Source organism: Ovis canadensis, chromosome 1 (genome assembly GCF_042477335.2).
Source record: "Ovis canadensis isolate MfBH-ARS-UI-01 breed Bighorn chromosome 1, ARS-UI_OviCan_v2, whole genome shotgun sequence".
NCBI classification, from domain to species: Eukaryota; Metazoa; Chordata; class Mammalia; order Artiodactyla; family Bovidae; genus Ovis; species Ovis canadensis.
The window spans coordinates 133218614-133232951 of NC_091245.1; the positions used below are offsets into that span (position 1 = coordinate 133218614).

Consider the following 14338-nt stretch of genomic DNA (forward strand, 5'->3'; position numbering starts at 1 on the left):
ATGAGTACAGAGTTTCAGTTTGGGAAGATAAAAATGTTCTAGAGATGGAGGGTGGTGATGATTGTGAATATACTTAATGCCACTGAAACCGCTTTTAACCACTTAAAATGGTTAAAATAGTAAGATTTGTGTTATATTTATTTTTCACAATAATAGTAGCTCTATGCACATTTATATCATTTGCCATTGTGAGTAGCAGAGGCATCTAAAAATTAATGCAAGGATGTTGGATCTTCAATAAGCATTCATTACGCTCTCCCCATATTCCAGATTATATGCACATCACCAGACATTTTGCACGTATAGGGCACAATCTTTCATACCTGAATAATTTAGAATCTGCCTGGGGAGACTTTGGATAAACCGAGTTGAAGGAGCGGCTTCTCTCATTAAGCTGAGGGATGTTGATCGCATGTCTCTTGGCATTAGGTAGCATCATCTGGCATTCCTTACTTCTTTCATCACTTATTGAAGATAATTAGAGGAGAAAGGAACCTAGTCTTCAACCAGTTCAGCTCCATCATTTCACTGGCTCAAAGAAATTATAATCTGCCCAAGGGCGTGTATCTGGTTAATAAGACTAGAGACAGAATCTATTCTGGTGTCTCTGTATCCAGTAGTATTGTTCTACCTCCTTGCTGAGGCCAAGTTAAACCAAACTGGATTTTGGAAGCTGTTTGTTCAGCTTTAGCACCTGTTCTTTGAAAATATAATGGGTTTAAGAAATGGCCCTCTTCTAGCATATGTTACTCAGTAATAAATGCTTCCCAAGCTCAAAGACTCAACACCCTTGGATACTTAAGTCAATGTGAATATGTTCATAAAGAATATTAGTGTCAGCCGCATTGCGCATTTTGTAGGATTTTTTTGTACATTTGTATTCTGCATTGGCTTAGAAATCATATGCGAACGCATGAAAACTGACAACAAATGTGCCTTCTTCTATATAATTGCCATTCGGTTACTCTGTGCAGAACAAGCACACATTTCTCTGGAAACACAAGGTAATAATACTCAGCTAGGTCTTAACCATTTGTGAGGGATCTGACTTAGTGTTTAGCTCTGGGAATGTCAGTGGCTGGAGCCCTTCACGTCCTATACATCATTAAGTCATCTCCCAAGCCAGGGGAGAGAATTCATTTTCATGACTGCAAAGACACAGGTTATTTATTGCCACTCAAATATATATAGAAAAGAGAACAGAAGAGGAAAGAAAAAGAATTTGAAAGATTTTGCAGATTTTTTTCCTAAGTTTATATTATTACTCTGGTATCTTTTTATGACTGGCTTTCCTTTATTTCTCTTTCTTTTCTGTTTTTTGAGACTCATTTGATCCTCACAATAAACTTGGACAAGTGAAGTAAATAGTTAACCCCTTTATTCATCTTCATGAGCCTCCAGGAAGGCTGACCTTTTGTACCCAGCCCTGGATATGTTTAAATATGCTGTTCCATCTGCCCAATCTTGGCCTTTTGAGATCTTTCTGAGCTTCCAAAACCCCAGCCCTCTTGTTACCTCTCCCTTAAAACTTTAATTAGCACAAAGCATCTGTCCACTGGTCATATTGTTTATATGTGTGTCCACTGTTGCTTTGATGCGTGTGTGTGTGCATGCTCAATTGCTCAGTTGTGTCTGACTCTTTGAGACCCCATGGACTGTAGCCTGCCAGGCTCCACTGTCCATGGAATTCTCCAGGTAAGAACACTGGAGTGGGTAGCCATTCCCTTCTCCATGGGATCTTCCTGACCCAGGCATCAAACCCAGGTCTCCTACATTGGCAGGCAGTTCTTTACACTACACTACCTGAAAAGCCCACTTTGATGTGTACATGTCAACTAATTGCCATGTGCTAATTATAAGCTCTTTGAAGGGTGTGAATCAGATTTCTCTGCATTCATTTCTCTTGAAACAAATCACTGGGTACGAGGAGGTATTACAAATACTTGTCTTCAGTTGGAAAAATTGTGGCTCTTGGAAACCACAGCATCCCTTGGAAACTTACTCGAAATTCACATTCTCTGGTCCCACCCCTGACCTCCCGATTCAGCAATGCTGGGCTGAGGAACTAGCAATGTGGCTTTTAACAAGCTGTCTAGGTGACTCTGATACATGCATAATTTTAAGAATTATCGATTTAGAATGTATTCAACTTATGAAAAATTAAGAAATAGGTGAGGATCTATTCTAGCCCACCTATAAGCCATTTAGATTTACCCATACTGTTATGTCCTAAATCCACATGATGAAAACTATATGTCATAAAAAGTGTTTATGGCATAAACCTAATTGAAAAAATATATTTGATTAATTCAACAACAGCTCCACTTCCCAGAAAAAGATACATAGTTGCTAAGACCTTCTCATAATCAGATACTAAAAGTCAAAACATAACTTTTTAAATTATCAAATTGATAATTTTTGAAATCTGCCATACCCTGTCATAGCCAGCTAAGTGAAAAGGAACTTCCTAAGCTTTTGATCAGTGGATGAATGTAACCTTCTTTTGGAACCAGTTGCCTCTCCTTAATTAAAATGTACTGCTAAGTCACTTCAGTCATGTTCGACTCCGTGCGACCCCCATCCCTGGGATTCTCCAGGCAAGAACACTGGAGTGGGTTGCCATTTCCTTCTCCAATGAGTGAAAGTGAAAAGTGAAAGTGAAGTCGCTCAGTCGTGTCTGACTCCTGGCGACCCCATGGACTGCAGCCTACCAGGCTCCTCTGTCCATGGGAATTTCCAGGAGAGAGTACTGGAGTGGGGTGCCATTGCATTCTCCAATTAAAATGTACAGTCTTCTCTAATTTGCCACTATTGTTGTTGCTCAGTCACTAAGTCGTGTCTTACTCATTGCCTTCCCTGTCCTTCACCGTCTCCCGGAGGAGTTTGCGCATGCTCGCCATATTCCTTCCTCCAGCCACACTGGCCCGCCTGTGGAAAGGGGAGGGACATTTCCACCATCGCTTGAAACCCCTCAGCACTAGTTTTATAAATAAGCATCACTGTCTTTAAAACAGTGGCTCTAGTGGTAAAGAACCCACCTGCCAATGCAGGAGACTTAAGAGGTGTGGGTTCAATCCCTGAGTCGGGAACATACCCTGGAGGAAAGTCAAAAGTCTTAGTTGCTCAGTCATGTCCTACTCTTTGCAACCCCACAGACTGTAGCCCACCAGGCTCCTCTGTCCATGGAATTCTCCAGGTAAGAATACTGGAGTGGGTTGCCATTTACTTCTTCAGGGGATCTTCCCGACCCAGGGGTTGAGCCCGGGTCTCCTGCATTGCAGGCAGATTCTTAACTGTCTGAGCCACTGAGGAAGACCCACCCTGGAGGAGGGCGTGGCATCCCACTCCAGTATTCTTGCCTGGAGAATCCCCATGGACAGAGGCACCTGGACGGCTACAGTCCACAAGGTCACAAAGAGGCAGATACGACTGAAGCCACTTAACACAGCACACACACAGCCATTAAAGCAACTACGAAGGACAAATGACATGCAGTAGGTTCCCCTTCTCAAGAGTCCTCTTCACTTTATATTTCTCTCATTTTGGAGTTCAGTGTCCCTAAAATTGTAGGGAAATTGCCATACATGATGTCGGCTGGAAAATGTTTCAAGAAACTTAGGTGGAAATGGTTTAAGTTCCGAGTCTAAATGAGCAGTGAACTATTAGGCCGTCTCTGTTTTTGCTTCCAAAATTTAATAGTCTCCTATAAGCCTAGAGCTCTCCATTTCTTTGTTATTCTGTAAAAAAGAAAGGAGATACTTCCTAATGCACTGTTGCTGGCCTCATCCTGTTTTTCTTAAGGTGGTTGTTATCTGTCCAAACAAGTTCTTAGCAATTTTTTTTTTTAATACTGCGAATGAATTCTTGAAGCAGACCAACCACATTTAAGTGTTTTGAGAATAATAGTAATAATTATAGGAGTTACCCCCTCAGTTCCCTGGTGGCTCAGGTGGTAAAGAATCTGCCCACAGTGCAGGTCTCCTGGGTGAGGAAGATTCCCTAGAGGAGGGCATGGCAACCCACTCCAGTCTTACCTGGAGAATTTCGTAGACAGAGGAGCCTGGCAGGCTACAGTCCATGGGGGTCACAAAAAGTCAGACACAACTGAGCGGCTAACACTTATTGCTGAGAATCAATCTGAACATTTTCCAAACTGTTGTTGGCAATTGCAGTTATCATGAGGAAAACAGAAAAAGAAAAAGAAAAAAAAAAAGCTGTTTCAGGAAAAGTGGGAATAGATGGGGTCTGGGAAGAGTTCCTTTTTAATCCAGTATTCAGGCCCTGCCAGGAGATATTCCAAGTTTATAGGCTATTTATGGGCTAAGTGTCTACTTTATTTTTCTTGCTTTCCTTTTGTCCGAAAACCAGTTTCTCACCACTTCAGTGCTTTCTTTCCTTCTTGATGGAGAAGTTCTCTTATACCCGAGGTTCCTCCTTTTAGGTATGAGAAGAGAAATTAAGTTGCTTCAGTCGTGTCCAACTCTTTGCAACCCTATGGACTGTAGCCCCCCAGGCTCCTCTGTCCATGGGATTCTCCAGGCAAGAATACTGGAGTGGGTTGCCATGCCCTCCTCCAGGGGATCTTCCCAACCCAGGAATCAAAGCCCTGAGTCTTCTCTTGTGTCTCCTGCACTGGCAGGCAGATTCTTTACTACTAGCGCCACCTAGGAAGCCCCTTACCGCCCCAGGTGATTCTTAAATATTCAAAAGTTTAAAAATGCATGCTTATATGAAACAGCAAAAATACAAGGAATTCTTAAAGGTTTAAATTATATTTACGTTGGTCTTGAACACAGAAGAATGGCGATCGTTGTCATGGAAAATTAATATGTCCTGGTAAATTTACCATGTGGGTTTCTAGTGGTGCTTATTTCCAAAGCAGTGATTGTATAAAATATTAAAGTGAAGCATTATTAACCTTGAAGTTCAAATTCATTGAGAATTTGTTTAGGTGTGACAGGATTGATGGCTGTTTTCTTTCTCCATGTTAAGACTTCTTATTAGCTGTGAAAAGGGATTGGGATAAATGGCTTATTAACTTTGATTAACTATATCTGAAAGACATGAACAAGCGTAGGGCAGGCTCCAGTCAGAAAATGCTGTCGCTTTCAATATTTCCCCCATTTCCTCTTTTATTTGCTCTTTCAGACACTGTGAATTTACTATTCTACCTACCAGAATCTTTTCTTCCCTCTTTAGATTTTTCACTTTCTATTATTGATACTGACGTTTTACTCAAAGAAGTTACTCATTTAGGCTCTTTTCAAATCTAAAGTGATACTATTTTAATAAGAGATGAAAGGGAAATTTGACATAATACACCTGGAGTTGTCAGCATTTTAAGTGACAAATAATAAAGTTTAATCTTGGAGGATTGTCAGAGAACCTAACACTAGCCCAGGAAGTGTGTCTTCTTAGAGAATTGGCAAAAAAATAACCAAGACAAGGAACACTGGGTACCAACTCCAGATGTGAGACCCAAGAGCATCTCGCTCTGTCAATCAACAGTGTATGTAATTTTTTGGATCACGAAAGTAGTAGTAAAAGTTAGTCGTCACTCAGTCGTGTCTGACTCTTGGCAACCCATGGACTGTAGCCCACCAGGCTCCTCTGTCCATGGGATTCTCCAGTCAAGAATACTGGAGTGGATTGTCCCATCCCAGGGATCAAACTCCGGTCTCCTGCATTGCAGGCAGATTCTTGACCATCTAAGCCACCAGGGAATGCAAATTATATTTTTTGCCTCTTAAAGAATCTCCTGAAAAAAAAAAAAAAGAATCTCCAATGGAGACTTGGCACAGAAATCATACACCATCTGTTTTTTTCTCCCAAAGTGAATAGATGGCATAACTGCAAATGTCTTAGACACAGAGGATATGGTCATTTGGGTTTTTCCCTTCACCTAGAGTGAAGTCTGTGGGGTCACACAGAGTCGGACACAACTGAAGTGACTTAGCAGCAGAGTGAAGGCAGGTAGTCAAGGAGAATACTTGAGAACTTCCTTGGCAAATGGCCAGAAAAAGTAAAGAAAATGAAAAGTCTCTAAGGTCACATATTCTCTCCAACCTTGGACTGCCTCACATTTGCCAGAGATCACATCCTTGTCATTTTTATGAGAGAGGCAGGACCTGAAATTCAGTGCGCATTCTTGGTGACCCACTGGCAATTTACCCTCCTTTTCTCATCTTTCAGCTATCACCTTTCTTAAAAAAAAAAAAAAAACAGAAGGAAGAAAGCAATAAAATCCCTTAGAGAAAGCTGTTCCGACCTTTGATCTTCCTTTGATCTGGATATGACTAGGTGGGTGTCTGTCCCACTCAGGCTGCCATGATAAAATACTGTAGACTGGGTAGCTTAAACAACAGAGTTTTTTCGCACAGTTCTGGAGGCTAGCAGTCCAAGATCAAAGCCTTGGCAAGTTTGATTTCCCCTGAGGCCTCGCTTCTTAGCTTGCAGATGGCTGCCTCCTCACTGTACGTGAGTGAGAGAGAGGTCTCTGGTTTCTCTTTCTCTCCCAGGCCTGTTCCCTGTCCCTGTTCCCTATGACCCCATTTTACCCTAATTCCCTCCTTAGAGCTCCTTTCTCCACATAGAGTCACATTAAGCATGAGGGCTTTAACATATGAATTTGGGGGAAATGCAATCTAGTCCATAACGGTTAACTACATGGTGCTTTGGGATAGATCCAGTGTACCCCATGCTCACTATGCCCCATCAATCATTTCTTTAGTGCATGTGGGTTCTTACATCCTCAAAAAATCAAAGGAAGCCATGAAAGAGTTCCTCTTTCCTACCCTAAGTCATTGCAACCAGTTTTCTCATCAGCAGTCTTCCACTCTCTCTGTGAACTTCAAATATAAAACTACTTGGGTGTATCAAAAGCCTACCCTTGACCTAGAAGGATTTGATGGAATTTTTAATATTTGGTTATTTGGCTGCATCAGGTCCTGGTTGTGGCACTCGGGGTCCTTTTTTGTGGCTCGAGGGCTTCTCTCTAGCTGTGGCCTGCAGCTTTAGTTGCTTTGTGGCATGTGGGATCTTAGTCCCAGACCAGGGATAAGAACCCATTGGACCGCCAAGGAAGTCCCTGATTTGATGGATTTTTAAATGTTGTTTCTTTTACAAATTTCTGCACGTGTGCCCAGTCGCTCAGTCGTGTCGGACTCTTTTGTGACCCCATGGACTATAGCTTGCAAGGCTCCTCTGTCCATAGGATTCTCCAGGCAAGAATACTGGAGTGGGTTGCCATTTCCTTCTCCAGGGGATCTTCCTGATCCAGGGATCAAACTCGTGTCTCCTGCAGCTCCTGCATTGCAGGTGGATTCTTTACCACTGAGCCACTGGGAAAGCCCCAGTATTCACTTACTGAGATAGTGTTACAGTTTCCTAGGACTGCCAAAACAAATGACCATAAACCAAATGGCCTAAAAACAACAGAAATGTATTCTTTCACTGTTCCGGAAGCTAAGAGTCTGAAATGAAAGGGTTTACGGGGGCTTCCCTGGTGGCTCAGAGAATCCACCTGGCAATGCAGAAGACTCAGGTTCGATCCCCGATCCAAGAGGATCCCACATGCCGCGGAGCAACCAAGCCCATGTGCCGCAACTACCAAGCCTGCGCTCCGGAGCCTGGGAGCCGCAAGTCCTGAGCCCACGTGCCGCAACCACTGAAGCCTGGGTACTCTGGAGCCCATGGTCCACAACAGGAGAAGCCAGCGCAGCAAGAAGTCTGCACACCACAGCTGGAGAATAGCCCCCACTCGCCACAGCTAGAAAAAAAAGCCCTTGCAGCAATGAAAACCCAGCAGAGTCAAAAAATAATTAAATTCAAAAAAAATTTTTTAAGTGTCTCTGGAGCCATGTTCCCTCTGAAGGCCCTAGAGGAGTATCTGTTTTGTTCCTTTTCCCTGTTCTTACTGTTAGCAACCATCGCCAACAGACCTTCAGCTTGCAGATACACCACTCCAGCCTCTGCCAGTCCTCACACAGCATGTCCCCTTTGTCACTGTGTCTTCTCCATACGACCAAGAGCCCACCTGACTCCCATGGGGTCCTCTCCATGCCCTATTGGATTGAGAGCCTTACTCCAGTATAATTGGATCTTTACTTGATTATGTCTGTGAAGATCCCGTTTCCAGAAAAGACTATATTCATAGGCACTGGATGTTAAACAATGTCACTATTATTTCGGGGGCAGGACATAATTCAACCCATTCCAGGCAGTTGCTTTTGTTGGTTTGTTTGAGGTGCATACTGTAAGGCATGCAGGATCTTTGTTCCCTGACCAGGGATTGAACCCAGGCCCGCTTGCAGTAGAAGCGTGGAGTCTTAACGACTTGACCGCCAGGGAAGTAAGTCTCAGGCAGTTTTATCTTTAATTTCCTTTGACTTCCACAATTCCGAAACATTGTCCGAGTTTCTTTCTAAAACATGATCAAATTTAAGTCAAAGGACTGCATGCATGTTTTTTGATGACCTCTTTTTTTTTATTTATGACCTCTTCATTAAAAAATAATAATTTCCATATTTAATTGGTTCAAATTGTGAAAGATTTTAAAAATGCTTTGCATTTGCTTGAGGCTGATTAATGAGTAAATTTGTAAATTATGACTGTTTTAATTAGCCAGGGTTAATTAATGTTTACCATACTTAGAAGATGAAAAGACATGTATAAATACATGCACTGTAATGTGAGTCATTTTTTAATTTGTTGTTGAAACTTAAAGTTTATTCAAATAAAGACTGCTTACATCACAAATGCACACACAATAAGCTGTTGGAGACCTATGGTAATTAGTGTCGAGGGCTTTAAATTTTGAGGTTAATTTCATTTTATTGAAGATGATCATGTTTTAATACTGCATATTCAGAGAAAGCTAGTTATATTTTTAGTTTGATTGTGTAAAAGGGAGAGAGAATAGAAATCTGAGACCAAACTGGTAACTCTTTATACAGTATATCATAATTTAAGATGAAGTCTGTTTTTTGTTTTTTATTTCTGAGTTTTTTATTTCAGAGCAGGGTGGAGGAAAGAAAAAGGTTACCTGTGCTGAGATGAAACTATCACATTTAAGCAGCTTTTTTGAAGAAAAAACATTCTAGAATTCTATGTAAGTTTTCAGCAGGAAAAGCATCAGGGGCTTGGATGAGATCTGATGCCAAAATTGGAAAGTGTGGAGATTAGAAACATTTTGGAAGGAAAGACTAGGGCAAGATCTTCCTTAGTAGGCAGCAGGCAGCATTATCATGGAAGCAGTTGTCTCACGCATAGGATGGTGAGGACATGGTTATCTGGGGTAATTTTCCAGCATGTTCAATGGAACACAGCTCTAGCTTACAGGTGACAAAGGAGAGCTAGCCTCAGGGGTTACACCCCCATTTTACCCTTCATCATTGTCCAAAGGGAGAGCATATTCAAAGGTAAATTAGCAAAAGGGTTAGAGCTCCACTTTATTTTTATCTCCTACACAATTTTCTCATTCATTCTTTGCATAAGGTTGTTTTTGTTTTTTTTTTTTTAATCATCTCATAGGTGCTCATCCTGAAATGATTTGACTTAAGAGCGGGGTGAGGGGAAAGACCTACAACTCTTTATTTGGATGCAAAAGACTTTGCTCCTTAGTTCTTAACAGTAACCACCATCTGATGTTATTTTTAACCATGGCAAAGTTCTCTAAAGAATTTTCGCTAAGTATGTGATGCCACTTCACTACAGATGAGGCTGTTCATTATCTAGCAGAATTCAATACATGATAAATCCCTTTGGGGGAATCTGATGTGAACTTTTTTCCCAAAATACCTGGGGAAATGGGAAACCTCCCATTTTCTTTCCCGTGCTTCCCTGTGGGCTGTGGCAGCACTTACATGCTTTCTCCAGACCACAGTTCCAGGGGCTCCAACCCCCTGCACCGTGATATGGAATATCACAGACTCCACACACCTAAATAGAACCTGTCTTTCTGCCCCCAATCTGTGCTCTTCTCTTGAACACAACTCAAGTCAAGAATGCAAATATTAGCCAGCCGCCTGACAGCACCTCTTTCCTTTCCCGGTCACAATCCCCCCCTCCACACCTCCCACCACCTGCTAAGTAACACTTCTTGTTCTTTGTATCACGTCCGTTGGGGTCTTTCTGGTTTTATCACTTGTGTACATTCTTGCCCACTATCTTCCCCATTTTTGAATGTCGACATGTTTTTCTAGGATTTTATAATCCCCAGGTTTCCCCTCTGTCCTTTTCTTTATAATTTACCTAAAAACAACTGCAGGCCACTCTCTCAACGCATGGAATCCCCTTAGTCTGTATTTTGCTAACGGCATATTCTTCCTGCAAGCTAGCATATTCCTTTGCCCTGTGTATATCCCACAAATTCCAAGTCCTTGGCTCCTGTCTAAGCTGCTTCCGTTTTCATCTCCCTTGTGTTTCAGGAACCAGAAGAGTCCCCACAGGCAGAGGCATCCTATCCTCTGTACCTTGGGCCATGGACTTGTGTCCACTAGAACTGTAGTCGCTCTTCCTTAGCAAACCTGTAATATCACCATCCCAGCCCCAAAGTCCCAGTTTGTTTCTTTCTTGCTCTGTCCACACGCCTTACCATAGCATTTGTATAGGAATTACTTTTCTGCCCATCTTTTCTCTGGTGCCTTGAGCTTTGAGTAATAAGAAACTGCCTTAATTATTTCCTACACTGGCCTGGAAGATGGTAGGATTGCTGAACAGCTGAATGCATGAATAGATAAATTAATGAGCTCATTAATTAATAATAAAATGATTTTAATTTTCTTGGCTCCAGATTAATTTTTGTAAAGTGAGTCCTTTCAGCTGCTCTTCATCTGCTCTATTAATACTTCCCTGAAGACAGTCACTTTCCACCCATCTCCAAGCTTCAGATGCCAAGCACTTTCCATCACCAGGCTTGGTTCCCATGCATTGTAAGAGGATCCCAAAGTCCTCTAATGCAGGAGATAAAGGAGCATTGCTGTCCTAAAAATGTTCCCTGCAGAACGAGTTTTCTGTTAAAACACAGATAGGCAGGTGTGCAGAAGAGCATAGAGGCTTGGTGTGGTTTTTTTAATCTGTATAAATAAACCTTTCAAAATAGCTACTATGTCCACAAACATGATACCTTGTCTACAGGAATAGGAGCATCCTCCACTATGATTTGTACTGGTCTTATCCACACTTGCCCGTGCTTCTTATCCTAATCAGCATAAATCATAGGCTCTTTAGAAGTGAAGTCACCTATGGAGGAATGTTGAAAATGTTACTTTCTACCATGAGCTAGCCAGCCTTGCTAACCAATCCTTCACATCCTTCAAAATACAGGCATACCTAAGGGATATCGTGGGCTCAGTTCCAAACCACCAGAATAAAGTGAATATTTCCATCAAGTGAGTCGTGTGAATTTTGGGGTTTCTGGAGTGCACGTTACTTTATGCTTGCTATAGTCTATTGTATGCAATAGCACTATGTCTAAAAATGCAACATACTTACTCTGCCTAGAAAATACCTTCTTGCTTAAAATTGTGACCATCATCTGAGCCTTATCAAGTTATAATCTTTTTGCAATGCTATTGTCAAAGATCACAGATCACCATCCAAATATAATACTTGGATTATATCTAAGAATATCCAAGAAATTTTCAAAAACTTTGAAATATTGTGACAATTGCTGAAATGTGATCCAGAGACAAAAAGTGACCAAATACTATTGGGAAAATGGAACTGAAAGACTTGCTCATTGACACAGGGTTGCCACAAACCTTCAATCTGTTTAAAAAAAAAAAAAAAATCAGTATCTGTGAAGTGCAATAAACCAAGGTGTGCCTGTTTAGAGTTCAGTCAATTAAGCGTCTATCAGATATGAATCAAGTAGCATGCACTGTCTTTACTGCATAGCAGAGAATGACTGCTGGCTGTTGAGAAGGGCGCTGCTGCCCTTTCCTTTGGATTCCTTTCATCCCCATAGGATGCCTCTTACCCAGGGAAGAAAGATTCCTCTCACAAGTTTGGGAGAGGGTGCAGATCAGACCGGGCTTCCCTGGTGGCACAGACAGTAAAGAATCTGCCTTCAATGAGGAAGACCCAGGTTCAACCCCCGAGTGGGGAAGATCCCCTGGAGAGGGAAATGGCAACCCATTCCAGTATTCTTGCCTGGAGAATCCCATGGACAAAGGAGCCTGGTGGGCTACAGTCCATGGGGTCACAAAAAGCCAGACACAACTAAAGCCACTTAGCATGCAGGCACGCAGACGAGACAGGACCACAGGTACGGTGCGTAAGTTGGATAGGACACAGCAGTAGGGGCTTCATTCAGACCCCCTCCTTTGTCATGTGCAGCTGGGGGTACAAGGTGGAGCTGAAATCCAATCTACACGCAGCGTGACAAGCCTTGTGCCCTTGTGACTCAGTCCCCAAAGAAAGCATCCCGTGGGCTGGTAAGGGCCTGGCCTTTCTCAGGAGTAAAGGTGATGTTTTCTTCTCCAGCTGCTTGCTCTTAGTTGGTTCAGAACCGAGGTGGAGAAAATGGGACGTGATGGGTGGGTGGCCTGAACACCCCAGCACCCGCAGTGAAGGCTTCAGGGAAATATGTCCTCAGACTGTATGCAGCTGCCAGAATGACTGTGCATTTATAAAAAATGTATTCACGGGCAGTTAAACTGTCACTTGAGTACTTTGTAAAAATAATCTTCCTCCCCCTTTCTTGTGCTCACTAAAAGCTAAGCAATTTTTTTTTAAGGAAATGTGATACTGATCCAGATAGAGCAAACTTCAGGTTTTATTTCATGTTTCCAATTTACTGTATAGCTGAGGACTTCGGAGTAAAAATAAACAATAAAGTGGACCCACTGCAGAACAACCTTCCAGAGAACTGAGAAATACATACTGTGGAATGGAACTGGAGAGAAATTGGTTTCTTGTGATTTTATCTCTTTACGTCTTCAAATCTGATAACTCCAATTCTAGGTGCCTTCTTCCCTATTCCTGAAAAATTCAGTCTCCTTGACCACAGTCATAAAAATTAAATAATGAAGCGATGATGGAATGAGATGAAATAGCTGATTCCCTAAAGAGTAAAAAACTATTTTTAAAATTGCTCTTGATGGGATGGCAAGTGAATTATTGTTTCTTTTATTTTCTCTATTTCTTGCACTGAATTTGACTCTAGCTAATTACTACTAAACTACATTTTTATGTAAAGAAGAATCACAGTGAAGTTCTACCTTATGCTGGAGGAGGTTTGAAGAGAAAAATTCTATATAATTGTGAGGACTTCCCTGGCAATCCAATGTTTAAGACTCCACACTCCTCATTTAGGGGCCCAGGTTCGATCCCTGGTCAGGGAACTAGATCTCACATGCTGCAACTAAAGACCCAGTGCAGCCAAATAAATAAATAAAATTTTGAAAGAAAGAAATTCCATATAATCATCATTACTTTGAAACTCCTTGAGCTTAGCCATAAAAGCATACCTCTCTCAACTAGCCCAGGACAGCCAGTTTTTCCCCTAGCATGTGAAGAGATAGCTATTTGCTGTGTTGAAGACCACAAGAAATAATTATCTTTTGTGTAAGGGATACAGGCATAAAAATCACATTTATTTTTATCTTAGTTTGTAGAAGACGTATAGCCTGGATCTGCTTACATTAATGAACATACATGTATTTTCACTATATATATATATATATATATATAATATATATACATATATACATTTTTTTTAAGAATTTATTTTTGGCTGCATTGGGTCTCATTGCTATGCACGAACTTTCCCTGGTTGTGGTGAGAGGGGGCTTCTCTCTACTTGCAGTGCATGGGCTTCTCATTGTGGTGGCCTTGCTTGTTGCAGACCACGGGCTTTAGGGCACTTGGGCTTCAGCAGTCATGGGACACAGGCCCAGTTGCCCCTCAGCGTGTGAGATCTTCAGGACCAGGGATCAAAACGGTGTCCCCAGCATTGCAAGGCAGATCGCTAACCACTGGACCATCACTGTATATATATATATATATATATATATATATATATATATATATATATATATATCACTGGACCATCAATGTATATTCCTTCACCTTATAGATTAACCAGAAGAAAGCATCCACATATATGCAGGCTAAAGCTGGCACTAGAGTTTTAGTGCCATAGTACTGAAGGTTTATATATATTTATTTATTTGGTTGTAGTACTTGGGATCTTCAGTCTTCATTGCAGCATGCCAGGTCTTTAGTTGTGGCATGTGAACACTTAGTTGCAGCATGTGGGATTAGTTCCCTGGCCAGGGATCAAACCCAGGCCTCCTGCATTTTAAGTCCTAGCCACTGGACCACCAGGGAAGTC

At 41.7% G+C, this 14338-nt stretch overlaps 1 protein-coding gene across 6 annotated transcripts in view; it reads left to right on the top strand.

Moving 5' to 3' along the window:
- The window catches only part of APP (amyloid beta precursor protein), a 313643-nt gene that overhangs the window by 259369 nt on the left and 39936 nt on the right, over nucleotides 1–14338 (top strand). The window lies entirely within an intron of this gene.